This window comes from Antechinus flavipes, chromosome 1 (genome assembly GCF_016432865.1).
Source record: "Antechinus flavipes isolate AdamAnt ecotype Samford, QLD, Australia chromosome 1, AdamAnt_v2, whole genome shotgun sequence".
Classification (NCBI taxonomy): domain Eukaryota; kingdom Metazoa; phylum Chordata; class Mammalia; order Dasyuromorphia; family Dasyuridae; genus Antechinus; species Antechinus flavipes.
In genome coordinates this window covers 105951834-105970050 of record NC_067398.1, presented here as the reverse complement: position 1 = coordinate 105970050, position 18217 = coordinate 105951834, and the positions used below count along the sequence as shown (strand labels likewise).

At 31.5% G+C, this 18217-nt stretch overlaps 1 protein-coding gene across 18 annotated transcripts in view; it reads right to left on the bottom strand.

Moving 5' to 3' along the window:
* Positions 1–18217, bottom strand: part of PTPRD (protein tyrosine phosphatase receptor type D) — a 2844105-nt gene that overhangs the window by 1060565 nt on the left and 1765323 nt on the right. For all 18 annotated transcript variants that reach the window (XM_051987498.1, XM_051987402.1, XM_051987374.1 and 15 more), the window contains one exon: positions 3453–3504. The gene's annotated coding sequence lies outside the window, so the exon portion shown is untranslated. The remainder of the gene's footprint in view (positions 1–3452; positions 3505–18217) is intronic.

Below are 18217 nucleotides of genomic sequence, written 5' to 3'. Positions count from 1 at the left end.
TGTACAACCCAAATTCAAATTTTACCATTTCCACTTTCTAACATACAACAATTGATCTCCAGTATTTGGTGAAATGCTCTTGTATTGAATTCATTTGTTTATTATATTGATTTTTTAGGAGTAATATAATGTATAGTAAGTATTAATTAATGATAAGAATGGAGGGTATCCTCAGTTTGATTTATCTTAGGTTACATAAACCTATAGTGTCCCCTCAGCTCAGTTCAGATGTACACACACACATATATACATGTATCCATACATGCATACATATGTGTATACATATATATAACAAAATTTCTTGCCTGAAAACTCTAAGAGGAAGTATTAAAGAGTTATCATCTTCATTGCAAGGGAAACCCACACTAATGGAATTATGATTGCATCAGATGATCCAAGTGCCATCACTAATATGACTACTTACATGTCATTGGATTTTTTTTAAGGAAAATTCTTTAATTTAGTCAAATCGATTCTTCTATTTAAAAAAAAATGAGGCAGTCATTATAATTTTAAATAAAGGATAAAATGGTAACAAACTACTTTAAAAGAAGATTCTGCTAATGGAATTTTCCTCCTACTTACAAAAAATATATATACATCAACTCTGAAATCTTCATCTCCATTTGGCCATTAAAAAAAAATCCTTAAAAGGCCCAACTAAGTGCAACTTGCTTTTTCACTTACTTCACTTCTTGTTGATCTGACAAGTACATTAAGTGCATGAATATATGTTGACCAGTTCTATATCAGTTGTAGGTATATGTATAATTATATCCTCATTCTCTTCATTACAAAGAAAACACTAATGGTTATAACAGATTTCTTTTTGTGGTATTGTTTATACCATTCAATAAAGCCATGAGGCAGTATTAGGAGGCTCTTTGAATATATATAATTGTTTTAAATTTGGAGGTTAGTTTCCATCAATTACAAATTTCTCAATAACTCATGTGGTCCTATACTATTTTTCTTACTTAAAAATATGATTTTATCATTTTTTTTAACTCTAAGTAGAAAGCAATGCTACTCAACACCAATGTTTTTGGTAATTTTTTGATATGAAATGACTATCAATGATTTTCCCCCTGCCATATTCAAGATTTCTAAGTCAGATGAACTATTATAAAGCTGAGTTCTCTGGCTACTTACAACATAGAACATGGCAAAGAAGGCATGCACTGTTCTCTAAGATTATATTCCTAAACAATTTTTTTCCTTTGATGTTGTTATTAGTACTATTCTTCTGAATAGAGAACATAGGCAAATGACTGCATTCACTACTATTGTAAACGTCAGCCAATTATAGCTCAAGTTATATATAAGGCACAAGAGGTTAGGTTACATCAAGCATTCACTCTCTCTATTGAGTGCAATGTACTTTCTTTTTGAGGTTTTTTTTGGCTTCCCTTGAAGCAAAGAAAGTAATTATACCTTTTAGTTGTTTGCATAGATCACATGTTAAGCAGTAAAAATATTAAGAGAAATGAAAAAATTCATTAATGCCTTTTTAAAAGTATATACATTGGGTAAAAATGCAGTTCTTAAATTTAAATGCTTTTAATACATAAAAAAAAACTTGTCAGATATAAATATTTTAAATGCATTATATACTTTGGTTTTGTTGACAAATATACTTAAAAATAAATATTTTTGATTAAGACATTAAAAAATTCTTTGAGATTTTTATAAGTATGGTCTTCAAGCTTTTAGGTGACAAAATACTTTCAAAATCTCTAGAAATTTACAAATGCATTCTACAGACTGAAGAGATTGGCACTCTATTGATGATTTTTGATTTTAGAAATGAATTTTCCAAAGTATTTTGTTTGGTTAAAAAGAATGGGATTATGTTTCTGAGACAGCTTTGCTCATTTCTTAAGAAAATATCAAATTTCACAGGCAATTTAGTCCTTAATGACAATGCATCTTTTGATGTTTATTAAATTAAAGGACTTGAGATAGCCAAGAAATGAATACTAAAAAGAGTGACTTATACATTTGTACTAAATCTAATTATTCCTTAAATGTTTAAAGCATCTGTTCAATTTACATTTAGGCAAAGGCATCTAAAAGCATTTTAAATCCTTGTCAAGAATTTAAGCTATAAAAGAACCCTCTTTATAGCCAACTAGGCAAAAGATTCCTATTATAAAATAGGGGGAAAAAAAGCTTTATCGCAGAGAACAATGGGTCTTTTTTTGTAATATCATAATGTTGAGCATGAGATACATGATGTGTAGAATGGATTGTTAAGAATCACAATCCAAACTTTTGATACTCAGGAACAGAAGTGTTCTGCAAATAACTTTACAAGAATTGACAAAAGCAGGTAGACTGCTGACTTTAGCCCTAAATTTTTATGTTCAAATTGGACATGTGTCTCAATTTAAAAAAAAAAAAAATTAGACTGTTGGGGAAGGTTTTTGCTTCCCAGCACCTCATTGAGTATATGTATACACTCATATTTATATATGAAATCCATGAAACTTTTACTTTATAAAATTAATAGGTTTCCAGAGACTACTCAGTTTCAATAAAAATAATAATAAATGTAACTCCTAATGCATGAAAAGAATACTGAGATAACACTGTGTGTAAAGAGCAGAGGTGGAGTTCAAAGAAAAAAACACAGATAGAGTATATTCCAGAAAGTCAGGAGGAAAATATTTTGTAAGTTGCAGCCCCAGAGAGGAAAGTGCCTTTTCAACATATCCCTGATTTCAAATTTGCTTCCTTAGGGATTCCAGAGACTTTCCCTTAGGTGAGAATTGTTCTTCTATCTTGATAGAAGCTAAGCTGAGATCTCATCTTCCTAGCTAAAGAGCTCATTCAAACATGAAAATTATTTAAAATATTCTAAACTGTAGAATATAAGCTTCAAAAATATGATTTACTTTATTTTCATAAATTAGTCTACTTGGCTACTTTCTCTTTGTGATAGTCTTCTGTATATTCTGTACAAGTGTTTGATGGGATAAGCTGAATGAGCAAATGTTAGCTATATTTAACTTTCTTCACCAGGGAAGTAGCTTTTTTTTTGCACCCCACATATTGTAGTCCCAAATCAGAGACATTTGAAGAAGTAGAAAGATCTAGTTCCAGTTCAATACCCCTTTTAAATATGAAAGGAAGAATGCCCAGCCTTTTGGTACTTCTGGTATTTGTCCATCTCTTTCTATCCCTTTCACTTAACCAAGTTAACCGTAGCTAGCTTATTGTCAGCTGAGACATAATATTTAAGTCTTCTTTCCATAAAAGTGGGCCAGATTCCCCAGATCTATTCATGTCATCATTAATCCATTTACATTTAGCCAACCCCTTGTAGATACACAAATGTTTATGAGCACAAACCTATAATACATTTTAAAATACACATTTAAAATAGGCTATATAAAATTCATCTTAGAATCTAATTGTAAAATCGCATAAGAATAAAGAAAAATAATTACCTGTTCATTTATCTGTTTTCTAAGTTCACAGTTTTCTTAAGCAGGAGCACACCTGTATTTGAAAAGAGTGTAAAATATTGTCAGTTATATTTTACCCCTTAGGATAAATTAAACTATACTGCTGCTGCTGCTGCTGCTACTACTACTACTACTACTACTACAACTACTACTACTATTTACTATTACAATTTCTTCTTCTTCTTTATACTGATATTATTTTCTACAACACTCTATGACAAAGTTATTACCTTTTGTGTATGTGCTTGTGATAAACCCTTTTACAGTATGGTTAAACCTATGGCTCACTTCTCAGAATATACATTATATATATATATACATATATATATATAATATATAAATATTATTTTTAAATATATAAAATACATAGGAGAGCAATTAATTAAAATGATGTTATCAAAGTATTCAAAGCAAAAAAAAGTTAATGTGATGAAATCATTATTTTACCAGCACCTTAATACAAAACTCCTCAAACATTTCCTGGAAAGAAATGATTTCTTTTTAACTTCAGGTTTTGAAATTGAAAAACAGATCCAGAATGGTAGTGGTAATAATAATAGGAGCTAAATGACTGGGGGTATCCTCATAATTCACTTGGCTTTCAAGAAAAAATGGCTGCCAGATCATCTCTTATCCCTACAGATTGTCAGGGTGATGATAGAATAGTAACTATAATTCTTCTTTCAATTGGGTTAATCTAATAAACTGGTTGGAATTCATGTATTTTTGATTGAAAAGAAGCTTCATTAAAATATTTAATTTAATACAAGGGGTGATATAGTTGCTAGAAAATGTGATGAATTCTTTGATAATGCTTAACAGCAATGATATTTTGGGGAAAATGAAGGCATATTTTGGAAAAAGTGGGTGAATGTAATCAGATGATGATGTTTTAAAAGATCTGAGCACATACTTAATCTGTACTCAACACATGACCCTTAATCTCAATAATTTTATTTTACACATATTCCACTTTGAGAACATTCAACTGTAAAATGAGGCAATTTAATGACCTCAAAGTTCTCTTTCAGCTTAAAATATATATTCTTATAATACTGGAAATTTCAATACATAGAGTATCAAAGATTTAGGACTGACTACCCAAGCAAGATGAAGTCCAATGAAGTCCAACTCCTGTACTTTGCAGATGAGAAGAGATTTGTTCACAGTCACACAGATTTTCAAACCATAGTCCCAGGATTCAAACCCATTTCCTCAGATTCCAAATCCCATTCTTTTCCCATCCACTATGATCTAAGGTCCCATTTTGTTGCATATGGGAAAAAAAAAAAAAACAAGAACACACACACACACACACACACAGACACACACATACAAAACATTTTCTTATCCTTCCTATTGATTTTAGTCTTATTTATCTATTCACTGATCCATGGCAGAAAGATAGAGCTACAAATAAGTAATCACCTAAGTCAAAAACTTGAATAAAATCTTTTGGGAAAAATTTTGAATAAAGTAACCAATGGATAGATTGTATTTTTCATTTTTTAGCAGTTAGTGTGACGCTGTATAAATATAGCCTATCTTAGATAAATAAAGCTGCCTAGAAAAGTTTGTGAAACATTTTGGAGGCTAAAATCAGTTTTTAAAATATAGCTAAACACAAACCATAATAGGTGGCACAGTAGATAAAGTGCCAGGCCTGGTGTCAGAAAGACCTGAGTTCAAATTCAGCCTCAAATACTTTCTAGCTGTGTGACCCTGGGCAAGTCACTTATCCCTGTTCTCTTCAGTTTCGTCATCTGAAGGAAATGGCAAACCACTTCAGTATCTTTGTCAAGAAAACCCCAAATGAGGCCACAAAAAGACAGACATAACTAAAAGAAATAAACAGTGATAATGAACTATTACCTATATTGTTGGCCTCACAAATAGTTTCTGGCTAAAAATGACATTTCTTTGATAAAAAAAACAGGACTTAAAACTAGGCATGCATTTACTATAACATGCAATATGTGATGTTATTCATAATGAAATTTTCAATTATGCAGCACTCAAAGAAACTTTTAAAAATTTATTTCATAATGTCAAAAATGTAGAATTGTGCATATAAAGCTCATACCCATCTTAATATTTTGGCACAGTAGTAGAAAAGAGTTCAATAAATCAAACTACTTCTTGTAACTGACATTTATGGGTCTCTGCCATATATTTCCTTAATATCCTGTCTAAACACTAGAACAGATGAAATATGTGTAGAAATACAATCATCAATGACAAGGGCGGGGGGGAAGAAAGCACTTAAATATCTAGTTTCAAAACATTAACAATAATAGACAGTTTAAATAATTAATGGAAGTTATACTGATTTGTAAGCTGGAGTAGAATGTAAATTCAGGTTCATGTTTTCTCTTTTAAATAACTTGGGAGGAGTTGAAAGAATATATATTTTAGACTAGCATATATACTGGGTTCATTTTACAGTATAACAGTATAGTTTTCAAATTTATGCCTAAATTGTTAATGAATATTTGACTAATAAAGCAGTGTGGGTTAATAATGGTATAACTTGCATAATTATTAGGGCAATTTCAACCTGCTTAGGACCCACATTGTTAAATCATAGCTTTATCTCGACCCAGCTATCCAAGTTATGGTACAATGTTGCAATCATTTCTACTTAAATAATACCTAAAAAATACTGTGAGCTAGCTGTGAAGAATTAGTGCCTTATTATAGATCTCCCAGCCTACTATTATATAAGATCCAAATAAGCAGATACCTCAGGAAGGGCTCACTGAATAATTAAGCAATAAAAGTGAGTGGGGGATATGGATATCAACATGTAATCATATACTCAGGGAGTTATACAGCAAAAGCAGGATGTCTAATCCCTCAGAAGTGTGATTATTTCATGAAAACCACACCCCACTGAGCTGCCTTATTGCTGTTGTAAAAAAAAGTATTTATTATAGGAAGTTCTTTTGTGCTGTAAGAAGATGAATTCCACCCTTCAGAATGTTAAAGAGCAGTTTCACTAGAGCTGTGCAGTTCATACAGATTAATTTACCTCTTTAGAATATTCATGAATCAATCAGAAAGCTCTCTAAGCCTATGCAATTTTACCATTGTAAAATAAACTAGGTACATTCGGAAGAAACAATCTACTCCTTGAAAGTGTTTTCATTAATTTTCTTTAAAGTATTTTATGGATCTGACTGCTATCAAAGAGCATCTCAGCAGCTAATGCAGATTCAATCCACTAGGGTACAACAGAGGCATTGTGAAACTTGGTACCAGAGACAAGGCTTAGTAATACTAACATAGTACTAGTGTATTACATGTATACATAGTATATTGTAATACACTAGTATTACTAATACAAATTGAATGTGTATGTTGTGATTATAATTGTGTATTAGTATAAGAACTGGGAATTATAAATGACATCGTGTAGAGTTAGACTGAGGAAATTACTTATTCATTGGCTCTCTACTTTTATTCTCTCATTGTCTATTTCTTCCCCCTTCCCCTACCACATCCTACACATATACAATGGCTTCCTGCCTCCATAAGTAAAACAAATGTTTCATATTAGAAGGCACCCGTGATTGTAATGGCAACAGCAAGCTCCTAACGTAAAGGCTAAAGTAACAAATGTCTACCTGTGAAACTATATGATGCCTTTCCCATTAGGAGATTTAGCTATGTCTGTACTCTGTTCAAGCACCAAAATGTATTTGAACAATTCCAGGTGAATTGCAATGTTGATCCCTGAACTTACTATTTGTCTCACTGTTAAACCTCTTTGAGCCTCAGTTTTCTCATCCATAAAATGGGAATAACAGCAGTTCTTATCATATAGGATTGCTATGTGATCAAAAGATAAATGAAAAGTGGCTTACAATTTTCAAATCATTATTTAAATTTTTTTTATTATTTTCATCTTTTTTTGTTTTATTTTCAAATTCTGTTCATTGTAATTTCCTTGAGGACAGAGGACTCCTTTCCTCCCCACTTCAATACTTAGCAGAGTGCTGAACATAATTGATGACATATAAATATCAAATTACATTTATTAAATAAAGCTTAGGTAGAAACAATCCTTGGAAAGCTTTTTATCCTCACACGGTTCTTTTAAGTATAATGTTTTCCTACCTATTCTATAGTTGTATATATGATTGATTATTATATTGCAATTAGAAATTAGAAAACCTTGATTCAGATCCCATCTCTGTCACTTACCCATTGTACCTTTATATAAGACAATTCATTTCTGTAGTTCTCAGTTTTACCATCTTTAAAATATAGAGATTGGACTTTAAGGTCTCTTCTACCTGTAAATGTATGATACTCTAAAGCCATCATATAGCCATAGGAAATGGTATATCTGGTTTCCAAATGACTGCCAAATATGCCAAATGACTACCCAAATAATTTGGGTAAAAAGCTTCAAACATCTACCTAGTCTGGTAATTTTTAAATTGGCTTCCTCCTCCCCCCATCCCTATCCCACTATTGCCTAATTTTAACTACACAGACAAAATCTGCTCTTGATGAAATATAAAGCTGTTATCTTATGGGACTGTGACCTTCAGTAGGAAACAGCTATTAATTAGGGCAAATTAATTAATTAAGGCCATGTTTACACTTTTTTTTTGTCAAAGTAAAACATCTGTGGGTGTTAAACTGAAATCTCCTTAACTTGCTACACTCATTAATACCTATCAGTAAAAAGGACTGTGTTTGAATTTCAAAAGAGTATGTGGATAGATTGTCCGAATTTTACTAAAGGAGACTTTTATCTTCAGTCAAGATTTTACAGGAAGACAGTTCTTGGGGAGCTAATAATTGATTGCATACAATCAAACTGCAACTAAGACTCTGTTTAAGGAACTTGCTACTCTCTTACATTAGCTTATGTCTTATGTTAACTCAAATGTCATAATGGTTTACAGATCTATAATCTGTATTGACTTATTTTGACTTACTTTCTTTCTGATTAATTTTGACTTATTTTGTGAAGTCTGTGAAAAATGTAAGCTGAACATTTTCAAATCCAAAGCAAGACAAATTATCTATTTTTATATTGAAAAACACACACACACACACACACACATACACACACACACATCCCTTTGATTCTGACTTTGAAACTAGAAATAATTTACAATGCTTTTCAAATAATAGAATTATAGATTTGGAATTGTAAAGTATCTCCAAGGAACAAGAGAGATTAGATAATTTCATCTCAGTCAAGTTATTCTAAATAGTATATAAATACACATAATGATATAAAAATTGATCCTAGATTTGAATCTACCTCCAGACTTTAAATCTGGTATTCTTTCTAAAATGAGGTAAACAAGTTTCAGATTGTCTAGTAAATAGAAAGCTGATCATAGAGACAATGTCTTGTTATAAGTTCTGCCTTTGACACATGTAGGCGGTATGATTATGGGCAAGTCCTTTAGCCTCTCAGTTTCTTAGAAAATACTCTAGGACTATAAGTTGCAGACATATTGTAGATCTGTATCAATGCAGGGCACTTCTCTACCATGAGTCCCCCACATTATTGAAATAATAAGCCTCCATCAAAGCAAAAATAGTTCTGTGCATGTATGCACAACTTCAGTATCTGGACTAAACCCAAGGGGCTTAGTTATTATAATGTATCTTAATAATGTAGAACACTTAGTTTTATTCAATTATTATTGACTGGTTGTAAAAGAGATAATTTAAGAAGAGGATGGAACTGTTCTAAAGGTTTCCAAACAGTTTCCAGGGAAACCATTTCCTTAGTCAAGTTCATATTCACTGGTTTAGGCTTTTATTGAGGAAAATGCATCAGAAAGGAAAATAGTGAAAAAAATTTAAATAATAAAAGATAAATTGTAATATATTCTTCATACCAGGATTTCTACACATGGCCTGAACCTTACAAATAGGTGTCATCTGTTACATAGGTCAAGAGAAAATGTCATGCTAGTACAAATTTACCTTAACTAATGGAAAAACCAATATAATACATGTTTTGTATCTCCATGCATAAGTCACTTTAATTTGACACATGAAAAATAGGTATACTAGTTCCCATATTATTTATATATCAGGACTGTTGTATTGCTTAAACAAAATACTTTAATGAAAACATTTGGACAAATACCTTAAATTACAATATAAATGTCAGTTATTATTACTCTTTTTTTTTTAAGAAGCAGCCTTAGTGTACCCAACAATTTCAGTGGAAATCAGGCAAACTGAAAAAAAAAAAATTAAAAAAAACTCAATCTGTCTTTCAGAAACATATATTAATATTGTTGCTCTGCCACTTACTGTCTGAGAATAACCCAAGGTAAGGCATTTTACATTACTGTGCTTCAATAAGGATAGCTAGGTGGCACATTGGATCAAATCACTTTTACCTGTTTGTCTTGGTTTTTTTTTTTTTTTATCCTTGAAATGATTTGAAGACAGAAATGATAAACCATTCCAGTATCTGCCAAGTATACCCAAAATGAGGTCTGTAAATAGTCAGACATGACAAACTGACTAAAAAACAACATGCTTCAACATTCCCATTCTACAGAGGACACAGTTTTTTAAAAAATGGCCCCCAACTTTTATTTAAGCAGTAAAACAATGATGCTATATTTTAATTTTTTTGTCTTATTCTACTCAACTTTTTTTTTTTCTTTAAAGAAGGAGATATCATCATGGTGCAATAGAGAGCAAGATGTTGTTCTTCTACTCAGTAAAACACTTAACAACAGACTGAACCTCAGTATCCTCATCTGTGAAATGGATGTTGTTAGGGTAGGGGAGAAGGACAAAAACAGACTTGGCTACGATATAAAATATATATATATATATATTGTGTGTAAATACTGTTAAACCTGAAAATTAAAAAAAAAAGTATCCATGTCTACTTCCATTTTCATCTCTATTTATGTCTACATTAACATGAATATCCAAAGTTATAACTATGTATATGCTTACATTCATCTAAATCATCTATATTTCTAACATCTATACATCTATACCATCTACAACTATAATGTATTCATCTTTGACATCATCTGAGTAAAGAAAAACCAGGGAATAAACTTCTTTCAACAATGAAGAACTACAACTGATAGTCTTAGAGATGCCTCTGAAAGACTAATAAATTGTCCAGAATCAGAATAATTATTTAACTAAAGATTGAATCTTAGTCTTCTTTATGCCAATGTTAATTTTCTATCCAATATATCATTTCTGATAAATTTTTTAAACATATGATATTAAAATTAATTTTTATATTAACCCATAGCTACTCTAGTTGATTTTCTGAGAACCTGTCCTTCAACTATATGTTTTTTTTTAACCTTCTTGTGCTAAAGAATGTTTTTTTTTTGAAGCATGTTTCAAAGGGATAGTTTCTATAAAATGGCTAAACTATAATGTCCTAACTAATATTTTTCTCCTTGCCTAGATCAATAATAGTTGTGGAGGGGAACATGACCAACATGAACCTAGTAGTCCCTCTGTAGCTGTAGTCACATTGAGAAAGAGCGCATTCTGTATCTCACTACAGGCAAGATTTAGGTAAGGAAGATAAGCCCTGAAAAGAAGGGTATCACATTGATAAGAGAATGTTAGTTTCTGAGATAATTTACTAATGTGTTGTCTTGAGGTATGAAGAGGAAGTGTTACCTCCTAGAGAGGTAACAAAGCTTAGTTTTTTTTTGTGGGCACCCTCAGGCCCTGCACTAGTTATGGTATTTCAAATCCAACAATCCTTAAGATCTTTTTACATGTTAATTTCCTTGTTAAATAAATGACTATACTTAGAGATTTAAAAAAAAAAAGAAAAGAAAAGGTGAAAATAACAGAAATCCCTTCATAAAAAGTTTCACTACCTTCAACTACTATTGTAAATTATTTTTGAAAACTGAAATAAAATAGCAAGGTTTTGTTTTTATTTACCACACTATTTTTGTTACTGAAAAAAAAACTCCAGTCAATTAATAAACATTTATTAAGTGCCTGCTCTACAAGATACACAGCACAAAGTTCTGCAGACACACACACACACACATACACACACACACACTCAAAGTTCCCATTCTAAAAGAGCTTACAATCTAATGGTAAAAACAACATGCAAACATATATGTATAAATAAGATATGTAAATGAATTAATTTGATATTATCAATGGAGAAAAGGCACTAGAATTTAGGAGGATTGGATAAGACTTCTTGCAGAAAGTTAAATTTAAGCTGAGAATGAATGCAGGAAAGCTAATTGGTAGAATGAGGGAAAAAAACATTGCAGGTATTGGCTACAAACACTCAAAATGCAAAGTAGGTAGGAGTTTCTTCTGTGAGGAAGAGTAAGAAGCTCATTGTTACTCAAATACCTAGAGATTGTAAAGTATATAAAAAAAGGACAAAATGAAGTTGATCAGGTAATGTGACATCAAATGAATTGAGACCAGAAGTGATAGAGCCATTGAAATTTTGGAAAGGTGACTTGGTCAGACATAATTTAGGAAGATCACTTTGACAGAAGATGGATTGTAATGGCAGGAGACTTGTAGCAAGGAGACCAAATGGCAAACTCCTGCAAAAATATAGGCATAAGGTGATGAAAGGCCTACTCTAAGATGGAACCAGTGTTAAAAGCCAGAAGAGTTACAAAAGAAATATTTTGAGGGTAGAATTGAAAGAACTTGACAACAGATCAAGTATGGAACAGTATAAGAGAAAGTGAATAACAGAGAATGACCCCTCAATTATGAGATTATGTGGCCAAGAAATAGAGATATCCTTGACAGAAATAAAGAGAATAGGAAAAGGAGATTTTTGGGGAAAGATATTGAGTTCTATTTTGGACATGTGTTCTTGCCCTCTAAGGGAAGATTAAAGTTGGTGGAGAAAAGGAATTTTTATTCTGATGTGAAGATTCAGTCTTCATCTCCTAGGATGCTTCTTTCCTGTCAGATCTCTACCTTTCAGAGGAAACAGGAGTGGTGAAGGATGGTCTCCCATGTGATTATCTAATTGTGTCCTTATCTCATGCTTCATTTCCTTCCACCCAGATCTAAACTTCACTATGGAGTTATTACCCTCCACTCAATAAACATTCTCAAATCTGGTAATATTCTTCACAATACAGGGATTCTGAATCCCTGTAGATAATTTTCTAAAATCTTTTCTTCCACCCCTATAACATATTTCCTTATTCCAATCTCCATTAATCTTCCTATCCCAAAGTTTTAACAAAGCACCACAAAGCACTTCTATTGTGCTCTCTGGTCCTCTGTTCCCTAAACAACAAACACCCCTTTATGCTAAATATTTTCCCTTCCCATTCATTCCATTAAGAAGCAATTGCAAAAAATCTGGGTCATCCCAGATAATACTGGATGTACTTTCACTCATTCTCCTTAACTCAATGGATTGAAGCAAGGGGGTTGGAGTATCTCTTGCTACCTTTTGCCAATTCCAGGTTATCCCTTCCTCTTCATCACTGAGTAAACTCTTTTCCTTTAAGATTCATGCTATTCAATGGTAAGTTCACAAATCAATGACTACAGTAATGTAGTGTTTAATCCTCTCAGTTTCTGGGATAAGAATTCACTATTTGACAAAACTTGCTGGGAAAATTGGAAATTAGTATGGTAAAAACTAGGCATTGATGCCTAGATATGCCAAGATAATATTGAAATAGGTTTATGATTTAGATACAAAGAGTGATACTATAATTAAATTACAAGAACAAAGAGTGGTATAACTCTCAAATCTGTGGAGAAGGAAGGAATTTGTGGCCAAAGAACTACGGTACATTATACAATGCAAAAAGGATAATTTTGATAATATTAAATTAAAAAAGTTTTTGTACCAACAAAACCAATGCATACAAGATTAGAAGGGAAGCAGTAAATTGGGAAAACAAATTTAATATTTAAGGTTCTTATAAAGGCTTAATTTCTAAAATGTATAGAGATTTGACTCAAATTTATAAGAATACAAACCATTCAAAGGATATGAAAATACAATTTTCAGATGAGGAAATTAAAATCATTTCTAGTCCTATAAAAAAATACTCTAAATCACTATTGATCAGAGAAATGTGAATTAAGATAACTCTTTAGTACCACTATATACCTCTCAGATTGGATAAAAAGACAGGAAAAAAATAATAATGAATGTTGGAAGGGATGTGGGAAAACTGGGACACTAATACATTGTTGGTAGAGTTGTGAATTGATCCAACCTTTCTCAAGAGCAATATGGAACTATGCCCAAAGGATTATTAAATTGTGCATACCCTTTGATCCAGCAGTGTCTGTACTGGGTCTATATCCCAAAAAGGTCATAAAAAGAGGAAAAAGACCTATATGTGTACAAATGTTGGTAGCTTCCTATTTGTGGTGGAAAGAAACTGAAAACTGAGTGAATGTCTATCAGTTGGAGAATGGATGAATAAGTTATGTATATGAATGTTATGGAATATTATTTTTCTATAAAAATGATCAGCAAGATGATTTCAGAGAGGTTTGGAGATATTTTCATAAATTGATACTAAGTGAAGTAAGTAGAACCAATAAAATGCAACAAGAATTATGTTATGATCAATTCTGATGGCTGTGGCTCTTTTCAAAAACAAGATGATTCAGGCTATTTCCAATGGCCTTATGATGAATACTTTTGATCTTATCACTGCCAAATGTACTATCTTTACATTCAAGGTGTCTGAAATTCCCTTAGTTGTAGTCCTATACCTTATTTATTTTTCATTCTCACTCAGTCTTTCCCTACGAAACCTTATTTTTTTCTACATCATGGCTCTAATCCCTGATCTTTTCTTTCTTTATTTTATGCAAATAAACATCTAGAGATATAAAAGTTCTCCTAGGAACTGCTTTGGCTGCATCCCACAAATTTTGGTATGTTGTCTTATTATTGTCATTCTCTAGGAAGAAATGATCAATGGTGTCTATGATTTGTTGCTTCACCCATTCATTCTTTAGCGTTAGGTTATTTAGTTTCCAATTAATTTTTTAAAGGCTGAAAAATGAATAATTTTTATTACATTAAATTTAAAAAAAGTTTTCTACAAACAAAACTAAATATAGCCAATAGTAGAAAGAAAACAGAAATGGGGGAAAATTTTTTACAGTAAGTTTCTTGGGGAAAAAAAAAAGGATTCATTTCTCAAATAAACAGAGAATTGAATAAAATTTATGTCATTCTTCACTTTAAAAATGATGAAAGGATATGAATAGGCAATTTTAGATGAAATCAAAGCCATCTATAGTCATATGAAAAAATGCTCTAAACACTTGTGATTAGAGAAAAGCAAATTAAAACAACTCAGAGGTACCACTTTGCACTTATCCTGTTGAAGAAGATGAGGGAAAATTGTAAGACTAATGCACTGTTGGTGAAGTTGCAAACTGGATAAAAGTTAATATTCAATAACATTTTACTAAACATTCACTATGTGCCAAACAAGGCTGGGATCCATGTTCCTTACACTAAGGCCTCCTTTGCTTCAATTATAAAACAGAAATAAAAACAATACCTATTTCACTGGATTGTAGTGAGGACCAAGTAAGAGAATACTTGTGAAACATTTGGTACATAGGACACAGTTAATAAATGCATATTTTCTGCCTTTGTTATGTAAAATCTTGGAATCTTGAAAGCTTTAAATCATGAGTGATTAACATTTAATTCATATTTATACTGTTATTTATAATGACGATACCTTTTTATAGAAAAAAGTACAAAGTGGATATTTGGTCATCCTTCCCTGGGACTAGTTTGTCTGCATTAACCTGAAGTCATTACTACTAGGTCTGAGGTCTTTTCCAGTTCTAAGTCTATAGTCAAATGACTATCTGGAAGGTCAGAAGAATCCTTTACAAGGCTTACCTTTCTTTTTTTATTTATTATAGTTTTTTTATATATGATATATATGGGTAATTTTTCAACACTGACCCTTGCAAAAACTTCTGTTTCAACTTTTCCCCTCCTTCCCTTCACCCTCTCCCCTAGATGTCAGGTAATCCTATACATGTTAAATATGTAAAATTATATATTAAATACAATATATGTATACATCTTTATGCAGTTATCTTGTGGCAAAAGAAAGATCAGATTCAGAAAGAAGATATGAATAGCCTGAGAAGAAAAAAATATGCAAGCAAACAATAAAAGAAAGAATGGAAATGTTATGTTGCGATCCATACTCATTTCCCAGTGTTCTTTCTCTGGGTGGAGCTGGTTGTATTCATTATAGATCAATTGGAACTGATTTGGATCCTCTCGTTGTTGAAGAGAGCCAGATCCATCAGAATTGATGATCATATATTATTGTTGTTGAAGTATAAAATGATCTCCTGGTTCTGCTCATTTCACTTAGCATAAGTTCATGTAAGTCTCTCCAAGCCTCTCTGTATTCATTCTGCTGGTCATGTCTTATAGAACAATAATATTCCATAACATTCATATACCACAATTTATTGAGCCATTTTCCAATTGGTGGGCGGGCTTCCATTCAATTTCCAGTTTCTAGCCATTACAAAAAGGGCTGCTGCAAACATTTTTTTTTTTTTGGCATAAACAGGTCATTTTCCCTTCTTTAATATCTCTTTAGGATATAAGCACAGTAGTAACTGCTGGATCAAAGGGTATGAACAATTTGATAACTTTTTGAGTATAGTTCCAAATTGCACTCCAGAATGGTTGGATCTGTTCACAGTTCCACTAACAATGTATCAGTGTCCCACTTTTCCCACATCCCCTCCAACATTCATCTTTATCTTTTCCTGTCATCTTAGCCAATCTGACAGGTATATAGTGGTATCTCAAAGTTGTCTTAATTTGCATTTCTCTGATCAATAATGATTTGGAACACTTTTTCATATGACTAGAAATAGTTTCAATTTCTTCATCTGAAAATTGTCTGTTTGTATCCTTTGACCATTTATCAATTGGAGAATGGCTTGATTTCTTATAAATTAGAGTTAATTCTCTATATATTTTGGAAATGAGGCCTTTATCAAAACCTTTAGCTGTAAAAATGTTTTCCCAGTTTATTGCTTCCCTCCTAATCTTGTCTGCATTAGTTTTGTTTGTACAAAAACTTTTCAAATTGATATAATCAAAATTGTCTATTTTATAATCAATAATGATCTCTAGTACTTCTTTGGTCACAAATTCCTTCCTTCTCTACAGGTCTGAGAGGTAAACAATCCTATGTTCTTCTAATTTATTTATAATCTTATTCCTTATGCCTAGATCATAAACCCATTTTGATCTTATGTTGTTGTACGGTGTTAAGTATGGGTCAATGCCTAGTTTCTATTAATAATTTCCGATTTTCCCTGCAATTTTTGTCAAATAACAAATTCTTATCCCAAAAGCTGGAGTCTTTGGGTTTGTCAAACCCTAGATTGCTATAGTTATTGAATATTTTGTCCCGTGAATCTAACCTATTCCATTGATCAATTAGTCTATTTCTTAACCAAATGGTTTTGGTGAGCACTACTTTATTTTAGATCAGATACATCTAGACCACCTTCATTTGATTTTTTTTTCCATTAGTTCCCTTGAAATTCTTGACCTTTTTTCCTTTCAGATAGATTTTAATATTACTTTTTCTAAGTCATTAAAATAGTTTCTTGGGGATCTGATTGATGTGGAACTAAATAAATAGATTAGTTTAGGTAGTATTGTCATCTTTATTATATTCACTCAACCTATCCAGGAGCACTTAATATTTTTCAAATTGTTTAAATCTGACTTTTTTTGTATGGAAAATATTTTGTAGTTTTGCTCATATAGTTCCTGACTTTCCCTTGGCAGCTAGATTCCCAAATATTTTACACTATTGACAGTTATTTTAAATGGAATTTCTCTTTCTCTCTCTTGCTATTGGATTTTGTTAGTGATGTATAAAAATGCTGATGATTTATGTGGATTTATTTTGTATCCTCCAACTTTGCTAGTGTTGTGGATTATTTCAAATAGCTTGTTAGTAAGATCTCTGGAGTTTTCTAAATATACCATCCTATTATCTTCAAAGAGTGATAATTTGGTTTCCTCATTACCTACTCTAATTCCTTTAATTTCTTTTTCTTTTCTTATTGTCAAGGCTAGCATTTCTAATACAATATTGAATAGTAATGGTGATAGTGAGCAACATTATTTCACTCCTGATTTTATTGGGAATGGTTCCAGTTTATCACCATTATATAGCATGCTTACTGCTTATTTTAAATAAATGCTACTGAGTATTTTAAGGAAAAATTCATTTATTCCTACACTTTCTAGTGTTTTTAATAGGAATGAGTGCTGAATTATATCAAATGCTTTTTCTGCATCTATTGAGATGATCATATGGTTTTTGTTAATTTGGTTTATGTTATAGTCAATTATGCTGATAGCTTTCCTATTCAGCCCTGCATTCCTGGTGTAAATCCTACTTGGTCATGGTGTATTATCCTGAACATGATTTTCTGTAATCTTTTTGTTAATATTTTATTTAAAATTTTTGCATAGATGTTCATTAGAGAAATTGGTCTAAAATTTTCTTTTTCTGTTTTCAACCTACCTGATTTAGGTATCAGTACCATGTCTGTGTCATAAAAGGAATTTGGTATGACTCCTTCATTCCCTATTATTCCCAATTTATATAACATTGGAGTTAATTGTTCTTTAAATATTTGGTAGTATTTGCATGTAAATCCATCTGATCCTGGGGATTTTTTTTTAGGGAGTTTATTAATAA